We start from the raw sequence: 16,353 nt of genomic DNA on the forward strand, positions 1-16,353 counted from the left end.
TTTTTTCTACTGTTAAACAGAGCTCTGGGTGTAACACAGAAGCCCCCTTTACATTATATGTATGCTGCCTTATTTCTACTTAGATAGTACTCTCAGTAAAGTTTTTCCTTTTGCAAGTTAGAGGCTCAGAGTAATGTATTTTATAAGCTGTTTTTCCTCCCTGAAGCTTTAGCTTTTTTTTTTATTTAAAAAAAACCATTTTGGCATTAAAATATATTTCTTTTGTAAACCTTTAAAGCAGCTGTGCTTACTACCAGCATGACATGATGCAAAACCATATTGTTCCTTACAAAAAAGAGAGAAAGATTGAAAAAGGGTGAGAAGGAAAGATAGAGGCCAGGACCTCTTCTCTCTGGTCAGGCACAGACCATCTTAGGACTCCTTCGGAGCCCGGCGGGGGGCTGGCAGGAAAGAATTTGTAGCCACAGGGACATGTTATCCAGAACCAAGGGTTGAACTTAATTGTAAGCAGATTTTGCCCGCCCTTTTTGGATGAATGATGGTCCACTGGCATGTGACCTGGCTTGGCAATTTCCCTACAGTGTCCAGGCTGCCATAAGGAGATACGTAATGTCTAGAGTGATAGGAAACTCTTTAGTGCAGATGGTACAGAGCTGCCTAATAAAATGACTCACTGTGAATCCTCACAGAAATTTCAGCTATAAAAGTGATAATGGAAAAAGCACAATAAAATGCAAAATGTCTTAAGAACAATTTGTTCCATCTCATGTATTCCATTTTAGATACAAAAAAGTTGTATTCTATAACCAAAACAATAACTTCTTCCTCTTCATTATTTTTGGCCGGCCAGGCAAAATTGATACGACAAGGTAGTGGAATTGTGGTGGTGGAGGGAGGTCTTGGAAAAAGCGAAGTGACAGCTTGCAATGCTCTGGCCACTCCTTAGGGAAGAGAACCAACTGCCTGGGAAATGCTTTATGCATGCAAGCTTTTCTCTCCCTTTTCCACTCCCCTTGTCCCTCCAGTAGTAGGAGGAAACACTTAATTATTAAAAACGGTACCTGTGGTTTTCCCAAGAGAACCACTGAGTTTTAGTTCAGAAATAGATTCTGAACCCCTGTGGGTAGAATTTTTCCTGTAATCTCTGAAGTGATTAAGACCATGTATTTTAGCAAGTAGTGTGCCATCAGAGCAACTTTTTCAGTTCTTTCCTTCTTTCCTTTGAATTCTCACACATTTTCACTTGCTTTTCAGTATGATTTGTTGAGCTTTTTGCATTGTTTAAGACTTATTTAACGCAACATCTCTGCAGCATTCCAGATTGCCTGTGACTTTTATTCAATTTGCTGTGTTCAGCAGGGACAGGCAGTAACAAGACCACGAAGTAACACAAGAGTCTGAGAAGAGGGGAGCATTGAATGTGGTTTTACCCTTTCTCCTCTTTCCACCTTGGGAAATGATATCAGAACACTAAGTAAGAACATACGAACCATTTTGAAAGGCAAAGCGCTATCTGCTTGCAGGTTACATGTGCTATTGTGATGGCGATACAGGGCACCTTGTATTCTTACTCCATAGTTGCTATGTCAGCATTTTAATGTGGTTTAGTAGCAAATCCTCTAATTTCTCCCACTTACCTCACTTAGGTTAGATTTCCAGAGCAGTTCCTGTGAGAACAAACCAGATTTTTCTGTAAGAAAACAATCCCAAAGTTCAGCTCCATGCACTCAACAAGCTCTCTCCAATCCCTTGTGGGGGAAGCAGGCTCAGACCAAACGTCTGGTCCTCTGGGCAGCTGCAAACCTTACAAGCACTTGGTCTAGGGAATCACAACAATCTAGTCCAAACCAGAACTGCACAGAGCATGGGTGGAGAGGCTTCAACACAAATTGTCATCTTAACAGGTACGCACACCTGCTGCACTGCATGCCTTGCTCAGCCTTACCTCACTTACTATCTCTTGGCTGTCTCTATGCACGATCATGTAGCACCACAGAGGTATAATTTAACTGCCATTCAAGGACCACTGAACAACACTCCTCTCCACTTCAGCAAACTCACGCTGCAAACACTGTGGATGTTAACCCCAAGAAAAAGTAGTTATTTCCTCAAAGCAAAGAATCATTCTGAAGATCCTTCAACTAATCCTTCTCCATCTGTACTGCCTGTGACTTTCTAACTGTGCACACATCCTTCTAAACAAACCAGATGTTCCCAGCCATTTCATTCTGGGTTTCTAATGCCAGAGCTTCTGTGAAGAGCTTCCTGTAGATCTGTCTCCAGCTGGCCATTTGTTAAGGCACTGCCCTCACTCCATGCCGATAGGCAGAAATGGAGAGGAAGAACCAATACCTGGGACTTTTCTTGGCTGTTGATGGCACTGAGCTTTCTGCTTGCCATCTGATGCATACATTGAATTTGTGCCAGCTCAAGTGTCCTTTTGGCCACAGCATCGTTTTGGGATGAGACCATAAAAATACTGAGATCCATACAAAGAGTTAATGACCCTCTTTGCTCAGTGAGACTCCTACTGTGGTACACAGCAACAGGTTTCAGACTGAGCCCTGCCTGCCTGCAGAGAAGCAAACAAGGCAGAGGGCAGGTCCTTTTTGTGAGAAGGAACCCAAACATAGTAATGTGTGGGGAAACAAGGTGACATGCACAAAGGGCTCAGCTATAACAGCAAGAGTTCAAAGAAAATTATCTTTCAGTGGTAATATTATGTCCACTTTTTGAACCCTCTGGAGCAATACCTCTCTGATACACCCAGACTTAGACTTCATATTGACTTTCAGAGCTGTGATTGGTGTGGTAGGGTGGTCTTCCTAAGAAAGCAGAACAGTTGCAGAGAAGCACACAGGGACATCAAAGATTTTCTGTTTTGAAGATGCAGACTTTTTTGACACTACAGCACTGATTTATAAGTATGTCTACGACTTACCATTCAACATTTTCCCCTGAAAGTCAGATGAGGTTTCCCCCAAATTTCAGACTGAGACTCATTCTAGTCGTAAGATCCACACTATACAAGACATCATTTATTCGTAAAAAGGAAATTAGTTTTGTGCTTGTATTTGATATGCAATGCATGTGCTACTCTGCATTTGCACCACACAGCATAACACTTTATATACAGGCTGTAAAAATTTGACTCATGGAGGTTATGGGGAGAAAAGTCAGAAACACAATCCTGAATCTTTCTCTGCCATGCTATAAAATCAACTATTTTTTGTCTGTATAAACAATTTCATTTTAGAACCGAGCCCCAGGAATGCGGACCTGTGATGAAAATATATAATTCAATTTGAAGTTGAATATTTGGTGATAAAAGTACTCCCAGGAATAATATTTAAAGAAGGATTACATTCTTCTATACCTTGGTTGCTTGCTTTCTTCTGGCAAAGTAAACAAAGGAACTTGTACATTTAACTCACTACATCAGAAATGATGACTGATGAGGTTTCCTAAGTATTTCTTTATGCACATGCACACACTTGCAGAATTTTAAATGGCCATAAGATTACTTGTAATTTTGCCTCAGATTTGTTAAACTCCAAGTTTACCAGCTTCCAGTGTGAAAAAAATCACAGGACGTGTGAGATCATCATTAGATTTGTTAATTAGTTAACAGTTCTGCAGAATCCTGGTCAGCGTTCAAAACTCATTTATATATATGGCTTTATATGATATTAGAATACCTTGGCAATAACAGGTTTGTAATTGAATTACGCAATAGCTTCTTTATACTGTGTTTTGTGAACATTTTAATTTTTTTGGATACTCTGAGTACAAATGAACATTCTGTGTTCCATCCTTCCCCCAACACTGCTTAAAACTGTGACCTTAAAAGGACTTAGTGGGAAAAAAGCTCTTTTTCTTCCTCTTCACCCAATCAACATATCCAGAAAAGAAGCTAATATTTTTTTCTACAGAAATGGCTATAAGCTACATTTTGCTGGGTGGACAAAAATCACTGAACAAATTACAGTGAATTTCCTGCACTGTAGTCCTACAAACAATCTAAGGAAATCAGTACGAGTAACGGTGTGGTGCTGTGCTCTTTGACGTGCTTCATTTCAAGTCCAAACTTTCTCTCATTAGACATGAATGCAAGCAGCAAAGTTTGGATTCAGGTTTTTTAATGAGTATTTTGAAAGTTCAGAAGTGCGTATAACCAAGTTGTTGGTTTTTTTTTCCCCAGACTGTTACACGGAAAGGCTTCTGCTGTGAGGTTTGGATCAAATCTAGAGTTTTGGTTCAGTTCTATTTTTGTTTCTAATGTACTCAAGTTCGCAGCATTCACAGCCTGCCATAAACCCCCTCTGTTAAACATGTGCATTGTTAAAACACGCAGAAGACTTGGCTCAAATTGAGCGTCGCCTAATGGAAGCCAGTAGAACTGTGGGCTGGAACGGACCCCCAGCTGCAGTATATGATCACAGTGAACACCTGGACTTTCTGGAAATGGCAAAATAAATCCCAATTTCATAGGAATCATGTCTGAGAAATGCTTAAACACTCGGTGCCCTCGCTCAGGTGAGAACAGTTCCTCTGAAGCGCTTCTGGTGCTCCAGGAGGGGCTGTCTCATGCACCACTAAGGTTTTGAAAGAAATGATGTTTCTGGCCATGTTGCATATGAAGCAACTGCACTTTTATAGCTGAAAACAAGGCTTGCTCATGAATTATCAGTGAACATGGCCAGCTTTTCCAGCCGCTTTGTGTGCTCTGTCTGCTGGCCCTACGACTGGAGTCAGAAGGGGCTGTTGATGAGATCACACTGTTGATGAGGTTGTGCTAAGAAGCCCAAAGGCAATCAAAAAGGACTTGAGAGCACTGGGGCGACTGGTTGATGGAGCGGGAACACAGGTAGTGTTTTCATCAATCCCTTCAGTGACAGGGAAGAACGCTGAAAGGAACAGGAAAAGCACATCTGATCAACACATGGCTCAGGGGCTGGTGTTGTCGTCAGAATTTGGGGTTTTTGACCATGGGGCAGTTTACACAGCACTGGGCCTCCTTGCAGCAGATGGAGTGTAATTGACTCCAAGGGGCAAAAGGATTCTTGCTTATGAACTGGCAGGCCTCATTGAGAGGTCTTTAAACTAGATTTAGAGGGGGGAGGGGATAAAACCAGGCTCACTAGAGTTGAGCCTACGGGTGGCATGCCGGAGTTGAAATCGATAGCCCAGCTCAAGTGCACCAACACAGGCAGCATGGGCACCAAACAGGAGGAGCTGGAAGCCATTGTGCAGCGCGACAGCTATGATGTAGTTGCCATCACAGAAACATGGTGGGATGCTTCTCATGACTTGAGTGCTGCAGTGGGTGACTATAAGCTCTTCAGAAGGGATAGGCAGGGAAGGAGAGGCGGTGGGGTGGCTCTGTATGTTAGAGAGTGTTTTGATTGCATAGAAATCAATGGTTGTGAAGACCAAGTCGAGTGCTTATGGGTAAGGATGAGGGGGAAGGCCAATGAGGCAGACATCCTGCTGGGAGTCTGTTACAGACCACCCAACTAGGATGAAGAGGCAGATGAAACATTCTATAAGCGACTGGCGGAGGTCTCACATTCGCTGGCCCTTGTTCTTGTAGGGGACTTCAATCTACCAGACATCTGCTGGAAGTATAACACAGCAGAGAGGAAACAATCTAGGAGGTTCCTGGAGTGTGTGGAGGATAACTTCCTGACACAGCTGGTGAGTGAGCCCACCAGGGGAAGTGCCTTACTGGACCTGCTGTTTACAAACAGAGAAGGACTGGTGGGAGATGTGGTGGTCAGAGGCCGTCTTGGGCTTAGCGACCACAACATGACAGAATTCTCAATTCTGAGTGAAGTAAGGAGAGGGGTCAGCAAAAGTGCTACCATGGACTTCCGGAGGGCAGACTTTGGCCTGTTCAGATCACTGGTTGAGACCGTGATCGGGAGACAGTCCTGAAGGACAAAGGGGTCCAGGAAGGCTGGACAGTTTTCAAGAAGGAAATCTTAAAGGCGCAGGAGCAAGCGGTCCCCATGTTTTAAGAAGAGATGGCGGAGAAGGCGACCAGCCTGGCTGAACAGGGAGATTTTGCTGGGACTCAGGGAAAAGAGGAGAGTTTATCACCTCTGGAAGAAGAGGCAGGCAACTCACGAAGAGTACAAGGATCTCGTTAGCTCAAGCAGGGACAAAATTAGAAAAGCAAAAGGCCAGCTAGAACTCAATCTGGCCACAGTTGTAAAGGACAATAAAAAATGCTTCTACAAATATATTAACAACAAAAAGAGACTCAAGGAGAATTTCCATCCCCTACTGGATATGGTGGGGAACATTGTCTCCAAGGACAAGGACAAGGTTGAGGTACTTAATGCCTTCTTTGCCTCAGTCTTTAATAGCCAGTCCAAGTGTCCTGAAGGTGTTCAGCCTCCTGAGCTGGAAGGTGGGGATGGAGAGCACAATAATCCACCCATAATCCAGGAGGAAGCAGTTAAGGACCTGTTAAACCATCTGGACACCCACAAGTCTATAAGCCCTGACGGGATCCACCCAAGAGTACTGAGAGAGCTGGTGGAGGAGCTTGCCAAGCCACTCTCCATCATTTATCCGCAGTCCTGGTTAACAGGGGAGGTCCCAGAAGACTGGAGGCTGCCAGTGTGACGCCCATCTACAAGAAAGGCAGGAAGGAGGATCCTGGGAACTACAGGCCTGTCAGCCTGACCTCCATGCCGGGGAAGATCATGAAGCGGTTCACCTTGAGAGTGCTCACAGGGCATGTGCAGGAAAACCAAGGGATCAGGCCCAGCCAGCATGGGTTCATGAAAGACAAGTCCTGCTTGACCAACCTGATCTCCTTCTATGACCAGGTGACCTGCATAGTGGATGAGGGAAAGGCTGTGGACGTTGTCTACCTGGAATTTAGTAAAGCCTTTGACAGCGTCTCCCACAGCATTCTCCTGGAGAAACTGGCGGCTCATGGCTTAGACAGGTTTACTCTTCGCTGGGTGAGGAACTGGCTGGATGGCCAAGCCCAGAGAGTTGTGGTGAATGGCGTTAAATCCGGCTGGCGGCCTGTCACAAGCGGTGTTCCCCAGGGCTCGGTTCTGGGGCCGGTCTTGTTCAATATCTTTATAGATGACCTGGATGAGGGGATCAAGTGCTCCCTCAGTAAGTTTGCAGATGACAGCAAATTGGGTGGGAGTGTTGATCTGCTGGAGAGTAGGAGGGCTCTGAAGAAGGATCTGGACAGGCTGGATCAATGGGCAGAGGTCAAATGTATGCGGTTTAATGACGCCAAGTGCCAGATCCTGCACTTGGGTCACAACAACCCCATGCAACGCTACAGGCTTGGGGAGGAGTGGCTGGAGAGCTGCCCGGTGGAAAGGGACCTGGGGGTGCTGGTTGACAGCCGGCTGAACATGAGCCAGCAGTGTGCCCAGGTGGCCAAGAAGGCCAACAGCGTCCTGGCCTGTATCAGGAATAGTGTGGCCAGCAGGAGTAGGGAAGTGATTGTGCCCCTGTACTCGGCACTGGTGAGGCTGCACCTCGAATCCTGTGTTCAGTTTTGGGCCCCTCACTACAAGAAGGATGTTGAGGTGCTGGAGCATGTCCAGAGAAGGGCAATGAAGCTGGTGAGGGGTCTGGAGCACAAGTTTTATGAGGAGCGGCTGAGGGAACTGGGGTTGTTTAGTCTGGAGAAGAGGAGGCTGAAGGGAGACCTTATGGCTCTCTGCAACTACCTGAAAGGAGGTTGTGGCGATGCGGGTGTTGGCCTCTTCTCCCAAGTAACCAGCGATAGGACGAGAGGAAATGGCCTTAAGTTGTGCCGGGGAGGTTTAGATTGGATATTAGGAAAAATTTCTTCACCAAGAGGGTGGTCAAGCATTGGAACAGGCTTCCCAGGGAGGTGGTGGAGTCACCATCTCTGGAAGTCTTCAAAAAACGTGTGGATGTGGTGCTTCAGGACATGGTTTAGGGGACACGGTGGCGCTGGATTAATGGTTGGACTTGATGATCTTGAAGGTCCTTTCCAACCTTAGTGATTCTGTGATTCTGTGATTCTTTTTGCCGCAGATGCTTCTCAGCACAGCTGAGGAAGTGCCTTTTCCGACTGCTCGCACGCGAAACCTTGAATGCCTTGGCTCCCAACAGATTGCTCCATGCAGGCATCCAAGCCCCATTTTGCAAGCAGCTTCTTTCCATGTAACACCTTCATTCCACTACCCTCCTTTTGCACACAAGGAGGTGAGGGCAGGGAGAGATAAATGAGGTAGCAAACTTTCTGTGGGAAGTTTGTGGCCCAGCTGGGAGTCCTCTGTCATGTGCTGCTGTTTTTTTTGGAAGCTGGGTTGTCTTTAGTGATGATGGTGTAAACTGATGTATGCCTCAAGTAGACCATGACTAGTTTATTTTGACTCCTTGGGAGAAGATATGCTGTACAGCATACCTGCCAGGACTGCCTTCCTCATTTGTGTTGTGCTGATAAGGCATTGCGTGTGCTACCCTTATTGCACCACACTGAGAAAGGCTTTATGTGCCACCTATAAGACTAGCTTAGGGGAGATTGTGTTGAGAAAAGTCAGAAACAGAATGTCAATTTTTTTTCCCCTGCCATGCTATAAAATCAACTATTTTTTTGTCTGTATAAACAATTTCATTTTAGAACCAAACCCCAGGAATGTGGACCTGTGATGAAAATATATAATTCAATTTAAAGCTGAATATTTGGTGATAAAAGTACTCCCAGGAATAATATTTAAAGAAGGATTACATTCTTCTATACTTTGGTTGCTTTCTTCCTCTGGCATAATAAATTAAGGCTCTGTGTACATTTCACCCCAAACACCTCAGCTGATACCTGATGAAGTTTGCTTGAGATTTTTGTACATGCTTTTAAAATGGCTACCACATTATTTGCCTTTAGATAAAATAAGCGCAAAGTTTTAAAATTTGTAACCTCCTCTGTCATGCAGGATCCAGAATATTGTGGGCTTTGACAAGGTGGTAGGTCTAAACTAATTCAGGAGACAGCTGTTGACAACTGTGAAGTCTATTTTGTCTGAATAGCAGCGCTTAGAAATATCTTTGATTTCCTTTGTGGAAATAAGAAAAGAATCTCACCCATGCCATAAATACTTTTAAACCACTAAGATTCATGTGAACGACAGTTGGAGATGATTATGTCTGAACCGTGTGTGGTTAAGGAGGCTACTGAGGATATCAGTAGCCCGTGCATTGTGCAGGTCGTTTGGTGGGAGGAATGGAAAGGACTCTGCATTTGCCCCCACCATAAGTCAGTGACCCTCTGGGGTGGTGGTGGACATAGAAAAGGGACCTTCATTGCGTGCTTTTGTGCTCTCAGTGTCAGCCTGCACTCACCAGCACCCCAGTAGGAGAAAGATGCCTTAGAGCTGTGGCAGCTCCAGCAGAGCTCCTCCAGTCTCTGTGGGGGAGCTGGCCTAGGGCTCCAGTGCCTCCAGTATGGGGAGAGCCTGGGGGCAGGCTTGCAGCCCCACCTCTCCTGTACTGCACCCAGGGCATCTCGGTAGAGGCTGAAAAGCTGGGCAAATGTACTCAGCAAAATCCCTCCATGGAGTAACCTTGCACATGATTATAAATCTATCAAGGACTTATGGAAAAGTCATTCTGACCTGTGTTTCTCTTCTGCCTCTTTATTGTGATGACTGAGAAAAATAACTCTAAGAACTTGATACACTCACTTTTAGGAAGAGGCATAGTTTTATAGTACTACCAGACTCTTCTGATATTTGGAGCTTCCTGGCACGGAGTCTTTTTTGCCATAAAATATACTCATCCCAAAGCTTAAGTGAAACTCTGAGGTTTTGAAGTTGTAACCATAGCAAACATAAAGAGGGGAGAAAGTGTTTTGTCAGTGGTGTTTCAGCTCTGAATGGTGCAATCTCTATTTCCCTGAGATACGTTGCTCTTTTTGGTCTCAAAGCAGACCTGGTAATATCAAAGAATTCCAGTGGACTGTTTCAGTTATAAAAGAAAATTAAGTTTGATACATGACTACTCAAAGGGCTTTCAAAAATATCATGGCAGAATGACCTTCAAAGAAAGTGTCAGTCTCAATAAACACTCAGCACAGCTGCGATATCAACCCCCTTTCCTGGGATCCCAAGGTACTGCAAAAGCTTTCAGGAGTGGGAGGTATTTGCTTTTCAGCCCAGTTTGAATTATTTCTATATTACGTTTTATTGGATCTATATGTGGCTATTTTATGGCTCTTTAATGTTTATGATGTATTTATTATCATTCCTACATTTTCCCTGCAGCTCTACTGAAGAGAGGCTATCTAAAGATCATGAAGCTATTTGTTATTGTACCTTTAATTTACAGCCACTCCATATTTTTCATTTGAGGAGTTCGGCTGTGTGACTGACATTAATTTAAGTCTCACTATGTCCATTTGAGTTCATAGTCCCATATAAAATGCATTTTAAGTAAGGGTAAACTGAGTCCAGGAGCAGTCCGGGCAATGAAGCAAGTTTACGACAGGGCCTGGGGAGGAACCTGCAGATGGGAGATCCCTGTTGCCGACGCCAAGCTGTAAATTATATTGCTAAGCAGATGAAAAGCCTTGTTCCGTTGCTCAAACAATTGCCACTCAAAATTAGAGGAGTAATAACCAAACCCAGCCCATTTGCTGGTGAGGGGTGTTGGCTGGCAGCAAAGGGAGATGGAGTTTGGTTTGGCCTCAGAAGCGGGTCCAGGCCCAGCGTAAGTAACAAGGCGGTGCAGGGGCCGTACGAGGGAGGAGTGCGCGCGTCACGCCCAGCAGCTCTAGTGTTCCTTCGGCTGCCTCGTGTACCTCAGCGTAGGCTTGCTCATGTGAAGGTGTCCATGCCATGAGTCCTGCCCTGGAGAGTCCCCCTGGCTGTAGTCCTTCACATGCTTGTCACTTGCCATCTTCCTTTCTGTCCATCCACTCTGACCTCCTCTGAGAGTCCTGTTGCCCTCTAATTTTAGTTCAAACCTTTTTCTTGCTGAATCAGATAACAACAACAATTTGCTCCGTTCCTTCTGTCCTGCTAATTCTCCATCTCATTTTACTAGAAATAACTCCTACTAAGGCCACGGAATCGCAGGAAAACCCAGATGGGAAGGAATCTCAGGAGGTCATCTAGTTGAACATCTGCTTAAGGTCTTCTCGAGTCCTCATGTTCAATTAATAATGGTAAACCACGACTCAGTTTGCAGGTGCTAGAATAACAGACTACTAAAGAGCACTGGAGAAGCAAAGGTGACTTAACACCACCCTCAGCTTGCTTCCACCAGCAAAAAACTAAACCAGTTTGCTTAGATTCACATTTAAATGATTGATTGATTGATTGTTTTTTTTGCCAGTGCTTGGGAACAAATTTGTTCAGAGCCTGTCTATGCCATCTTGTGAAACTTCTGCACCAACATATCCTCAGCCTTCACGACCCTCTGTGAACTAGATCTCAAACTTATGAAACACTTGCTTTCTTCCACAGTAACTGTGGGCACTATTCCTGATGGTAACAGGGGGATTTGCTGGCTTTCAGTGACCCATCCATAGAAACTGGGAAAATTGTCAGAGGCCCTGAATGTTATTCAAAGCCTGAACCTGACATGATGAAGGGAGAAGACTTTCCTAGCATGGCTATACTGCTTCCAGGGTGGCAGCTTTCCCTGGTAACTCTGGATACTCCAGTGTGCTGGATAGAGGGACCCTTATTCCTCTTCCTTTCCTGTCCTGGATTTTTCTAGGGTGATGTTCTTCTACATTAAAAAGCTGGTTTTTTCCTGCAGTGGTTATGCTACACAGATGAGCGATTCTCTGTTGTGTCTGTAGGTCACAATGTCACATACCTGGTGCTTGGATGCTATTGTCATATCTGAGGGAGAATTTGCCTCCTTGTTGATAAACCAAACTAGAACGCTTTATGATTAAAGATAGTATATAATGGACATTATGGTTTTATGCTGATTATAATACATCTTTATGAAATTAATAACTGTATTTAGGCTATCTTCTTTCTATCCTTCTCCTCTCTTCCCATCTCTCCCAAATTATACTGACACACAGGTCCTAAATTAAGCTGCGTTCCAAGTTCAGACTCCTCCAGTTTGCCGGTTTTCAGACTGTCAGTAGTTTGTAGGCTAAGGCACTGTAAACAGAGTTGTTCTTAGAAATATAATGGCTTGATAAAAGCATATAGTTTCAAAACCACTCAACAAAATATTCATCAGAAGGGATCCCATGCTATTGCTCCCCACATGTAGTCAATATATCACTTTAACTACAGTGCATTTACCCTCTGTTTATCATCCCTTCTGAAGCCATGTGGAATACTCATCTTCTCTAATCCTTGTCTATAGTATTTCCAAAGTACTTTACAAGCTTGGAGTAATGGACTTTAATGCCTTGCAGCAGCTGAGCTGGTAGCATATATGATACCTTAAATGTAACAATCAAAGGAGCATGCAAGATTTTGGTATTTCCGCTGGCTTGCAGATGTGCAGTATCCAGGTCCAAAAACTGTAATGTCAAGTTTAGACTAAAAGTGTTTAAAACAAAATAATGTCTCACTGCTCTGTGTCAACACCCCTATATTGTGAGAGGGTATTCTCTGATAGAGAGTGCACCAGTATTAAATATCGGTTATCTGAACCCTACAGTAATTTCTTTTTTGTATGTGTGTCCACGAATAACCTTGCTCAAGATTTATGTAATGGAGTGTATTGTTTTATTAATCCAGAGCATGTGGTATTCTCCAGGTGCTAAGCTTTGATCTCTTTGCCCTTCTATGTATTAAGTTTTCTGGTTCTCATTGACACTGATGCTCTTGATTTAAGGTAATCCTCTTATTGTTGGGGACAGGAAAAAATGCAAGTGAACTCTGCAGTGAACCTGGAGTCTTTTTCCTTTGTTTCATCTCAGTTCTGATTGAATCTCCACTAAATTCAGTTCAGCAGAATCCAGCCACTGCTTTTAGGAGTAAAAGTATATCTTTCTGCAACATTTTATGGCATGGAATGTCGTTTATGGCACATTATATTACAGTTTGAAATGCTAGCAGTCACTAACTAGAGGAGCTGTGGGTTTATATTAAAACAACTGAGTGGTGTAAAAAAAAAACCAACACAAGGCAGCAGTTTTCCATGTCTCTTGGCTGGTAAAAGAGGGAAGAGTAAGAGTGTGAGTACGGGTGGAATAGAAAGCATGGGGCAGGGGAAAGGGGAATGGAACAGTGAAAAAAGCCACTGGAGCAAAGCTCCTTCCAAATTGCTCAGTTGGCACGTAGGCTGTGGATGAGAGAACAGGCTGAAGATGCCAATCAGTTAACTTCTGAGGTACCACTTGATAAAAGCAGCTGCTTTTTCTCATGGTTTCTGTTGCAGCTGGCACTTTCTCCCCATCTCTTGCCTCTGCTCCAGCATTTTTCTCACCTACCTTGACAATTTCTTTCACAAGCGTATGCTGGCTTGAGGAAGCTTGGTTCTGGGAATGGGAGCTGCTCGGCTGGGGTTGGTGGGATGGAGGAGCCAGCTCCCCACTTCCACTCAGCCTGCAGCATGCCTGATGTGATGCCAGGGAGGTCTGCAGCACTCTGCAAATACATACTCACCTTCAGGGCCATCGGGGTCGTTGAGGAGGAACACGCTGTGCTCTGAAATCAGGGATTGTGAGGTGGGTGGGAACATCCACTAAAACATCTACATCTCTTGAGGTATCACTGGTAATAGGACATTGATTCTGTGTAGAACTGCGGGATAGCAGAGCTCAAAGGGATCATCTAGTCCATCCCCGTGCCCCAGCCCAGCATTAGCTATGCCAGTGTCTTCTTTTGGCAGATAGGTGTCTAGGATGTCCTTAGCGAGCTCCGCTGGGGGAGATAACACCTTTTCCCCAGGAAAGACCTTCCAACATTCTCTGCCGTTAAAAAGGTTCTTGGTTGCAGATAATTGAGTTCATTTACTTTTTTTTTTATCTTCAGTGGACAGAGGGAAAAGCTTATTTCCTTCTTGTTTGCTGGTACCCTCAATGTAGCTGAAGACTGTTAGTACTGTCTCTCCTTGTCTTCCCTTCTCCAATCTAAATAATAAAGTATTTCAGTCTTTCCCTAAAGATTGTGTTTTTGTAGTCATTCTCATGACTTCTTGAAGCAGGACCAAACCTTTCTTCAGCTGGAGACTTACCAGACTCAAGTGGAATAGAAGAATTAATTTATGTATCCAGTAGATTGCATTCTTGCTTAGCCATTTTGATAGAGCAATTTAATTTTTTTTTTTCCCAGCAACTAGATCTTTTTGACTTTGGCACAGCTTGTGCACTGGTACAACCTTCAGACCCTTTTCTGCAGTACTGCATCTCTGCCAAGGCCTCCCCATCATCTTTTGATGCAGATGATTATTCTTCCCGGAGAGCCTTGCATCTCTCCTGGTTGAACTGTATCTTATTTATTTCAGACTTGTCCTCTAGCTTCTCAAGATCACTTGAGAGAATCGTCATCTTGTCCTTTGATGAAGTGTCTTGCTCAGTGTTTCATTGTTTACGAATTTAGTGAGAATGTAATCTGCTCCAAATAGTTAGTGAAAATATTGAATAGTGCCAGACCTGATACAGTTGCTATGGGTGTGCTACAGCTGAGAGGAAATCTGCTGAGATCTCACTCATTCAATGAAAATATTTCTAACCAGTCATGCATCTTTTTCACACTGATGTCTGTGTTCAAAAGGTTTGGTTAGTTTTGATTCTCCATGTAGAATTGAAAACCCAGAAATGTGAGGAAAAAAAGACAGTGTTGCACTGCAAACTTTCAAATAATGGTTGCCTTGAACAATGCAGATCTTGCAAACTTCTGATTTTGATTTTCTGGAATATAAAAGGAATTGAACAAATACTGGAAGGCAAGCCAGACATTTGTATATTTCCCTGAATTTGCCTTCTGTAATACTTGATGTTTTTGGATCAATAATGGAGATGATTGACGTGCCTTAAAACGGCCCCTGCATTGACCACTGAAGTGCTTGGGGGCTGTTGCATAGCTTTCCTCACTCAATATACACCGGCCTGACACATTTGTTCAAGGAAAATGAGATCTTGCAGAAAAATTCATTGACTAGGTGAATGTCATAGCAAATAATGGAAAAAAGTGTGAAATATTACTACTAGATAATGGTTTCAAAAATTAAAACTTCAAAAAAATTTTTCAAAAAATTATTAAAAATGCGGAAAAGGATATGTTGCTTTTTTATTTGCTTTTTTTATATACTCAAAGAAATAGAATTTTCTCCACTGTGATTCCTTTTTCAACTTTTTCTATTTTTCACTTTAAAAAGCATAATAAAGATGACACTTTTGTTTGCATTTTTGTTGAAAATAAATTCTTCTTACTCATTTCTTCCTACAGGTATTTGAAAACGAAGTTTTGGGGGTGACAATGACTCAGGCAGATCTCTGACACATGGAGAAGAGTGAGTCTTTGATCTTACGGTGAAATACCTGATGCTGGCCACCTCCAGAGAGAGGACGTGGAGGTTAGGTGGCCAGTGGGTTTGAGTCTGTTGGGCAGTTCCTTATCACCAGCCTAATATCAAGAAGAGTTTGGAGGGGTATTTATCACAGGTATTGCTCTGACAGTCAAGTTTAACCATATCTAGTTTTGATTCTGCCCAATACTTTTAACAATATTTAATATTCTCTGGCCTTCGCCTTTTGTGCACGCTGTACTCTCCAAATAGCGGCTCCCTTCCACCGAAGCAAAACTACTGAGGGGTTGTAAACAGCCAGACACACGGACGGCCCCGTTCCCACAGCGTCTGGCAGCGTCACAGTCTGCAGTGTATTAATGACTGCAGCACTTGCGTGAAGCAGGTACCAGGGGGGACTTTGTCCCCACGCTGCACACAGGGACCGTGGCCAGGGGAAAGGGGGGGACTTGGCTAGTCCTCGCCAGGACATCTGCTGCTGTCCCCTATTTGAGGCAGGCACCCCTGAGGTGATTCACTGCCTTCCGAGACAGGCACGGGAGGCGTTTGGGGACATTCGCCCTGCTGAGGTGTCTCTTTTTGCATTGACTACCGAAGGAGCTCGGGTGGCTGGACCAGAGCATCGAGACACTTGCTGATCTGTTAGCTCTAACGAGCCTTACGTGCCTTTCTGAATTGATAAAAGTTTCTCTGTTGGGGCTGACAACTGCAGAGAGGTGTCTCCTGCCCCAGGCCAAATTTTGTGCCCTGGTGTTTTACCAGCTATCAGCCCCGTGCTGTAAAAGTGCAACCTAAAATCAGTGGGAACAGGAAGCTCTGAGCACTTCCCAGGGCTCGTGGAAGTCTGTTTCTCTGTGTCTCCCACGTCTTGACGCTTGTGTTCATGCAGTGAGTGTTGGCCTAAGCAGAGAGGCTTTAGCCACGCTCTGAAATGTT

The sequence above is a fragment of the Phaethon aethereus genome (genome assembly GCF_964289735.1).
Source record: "Phaethon aethereus genome assembly, chromosome: Z".
Lineage (NCBI taxonomy): Eukaryota > Metazoa > Chordata > Aves > Phaethontiformes > Phaethontidae > Phaethon > Phaethon aethereus.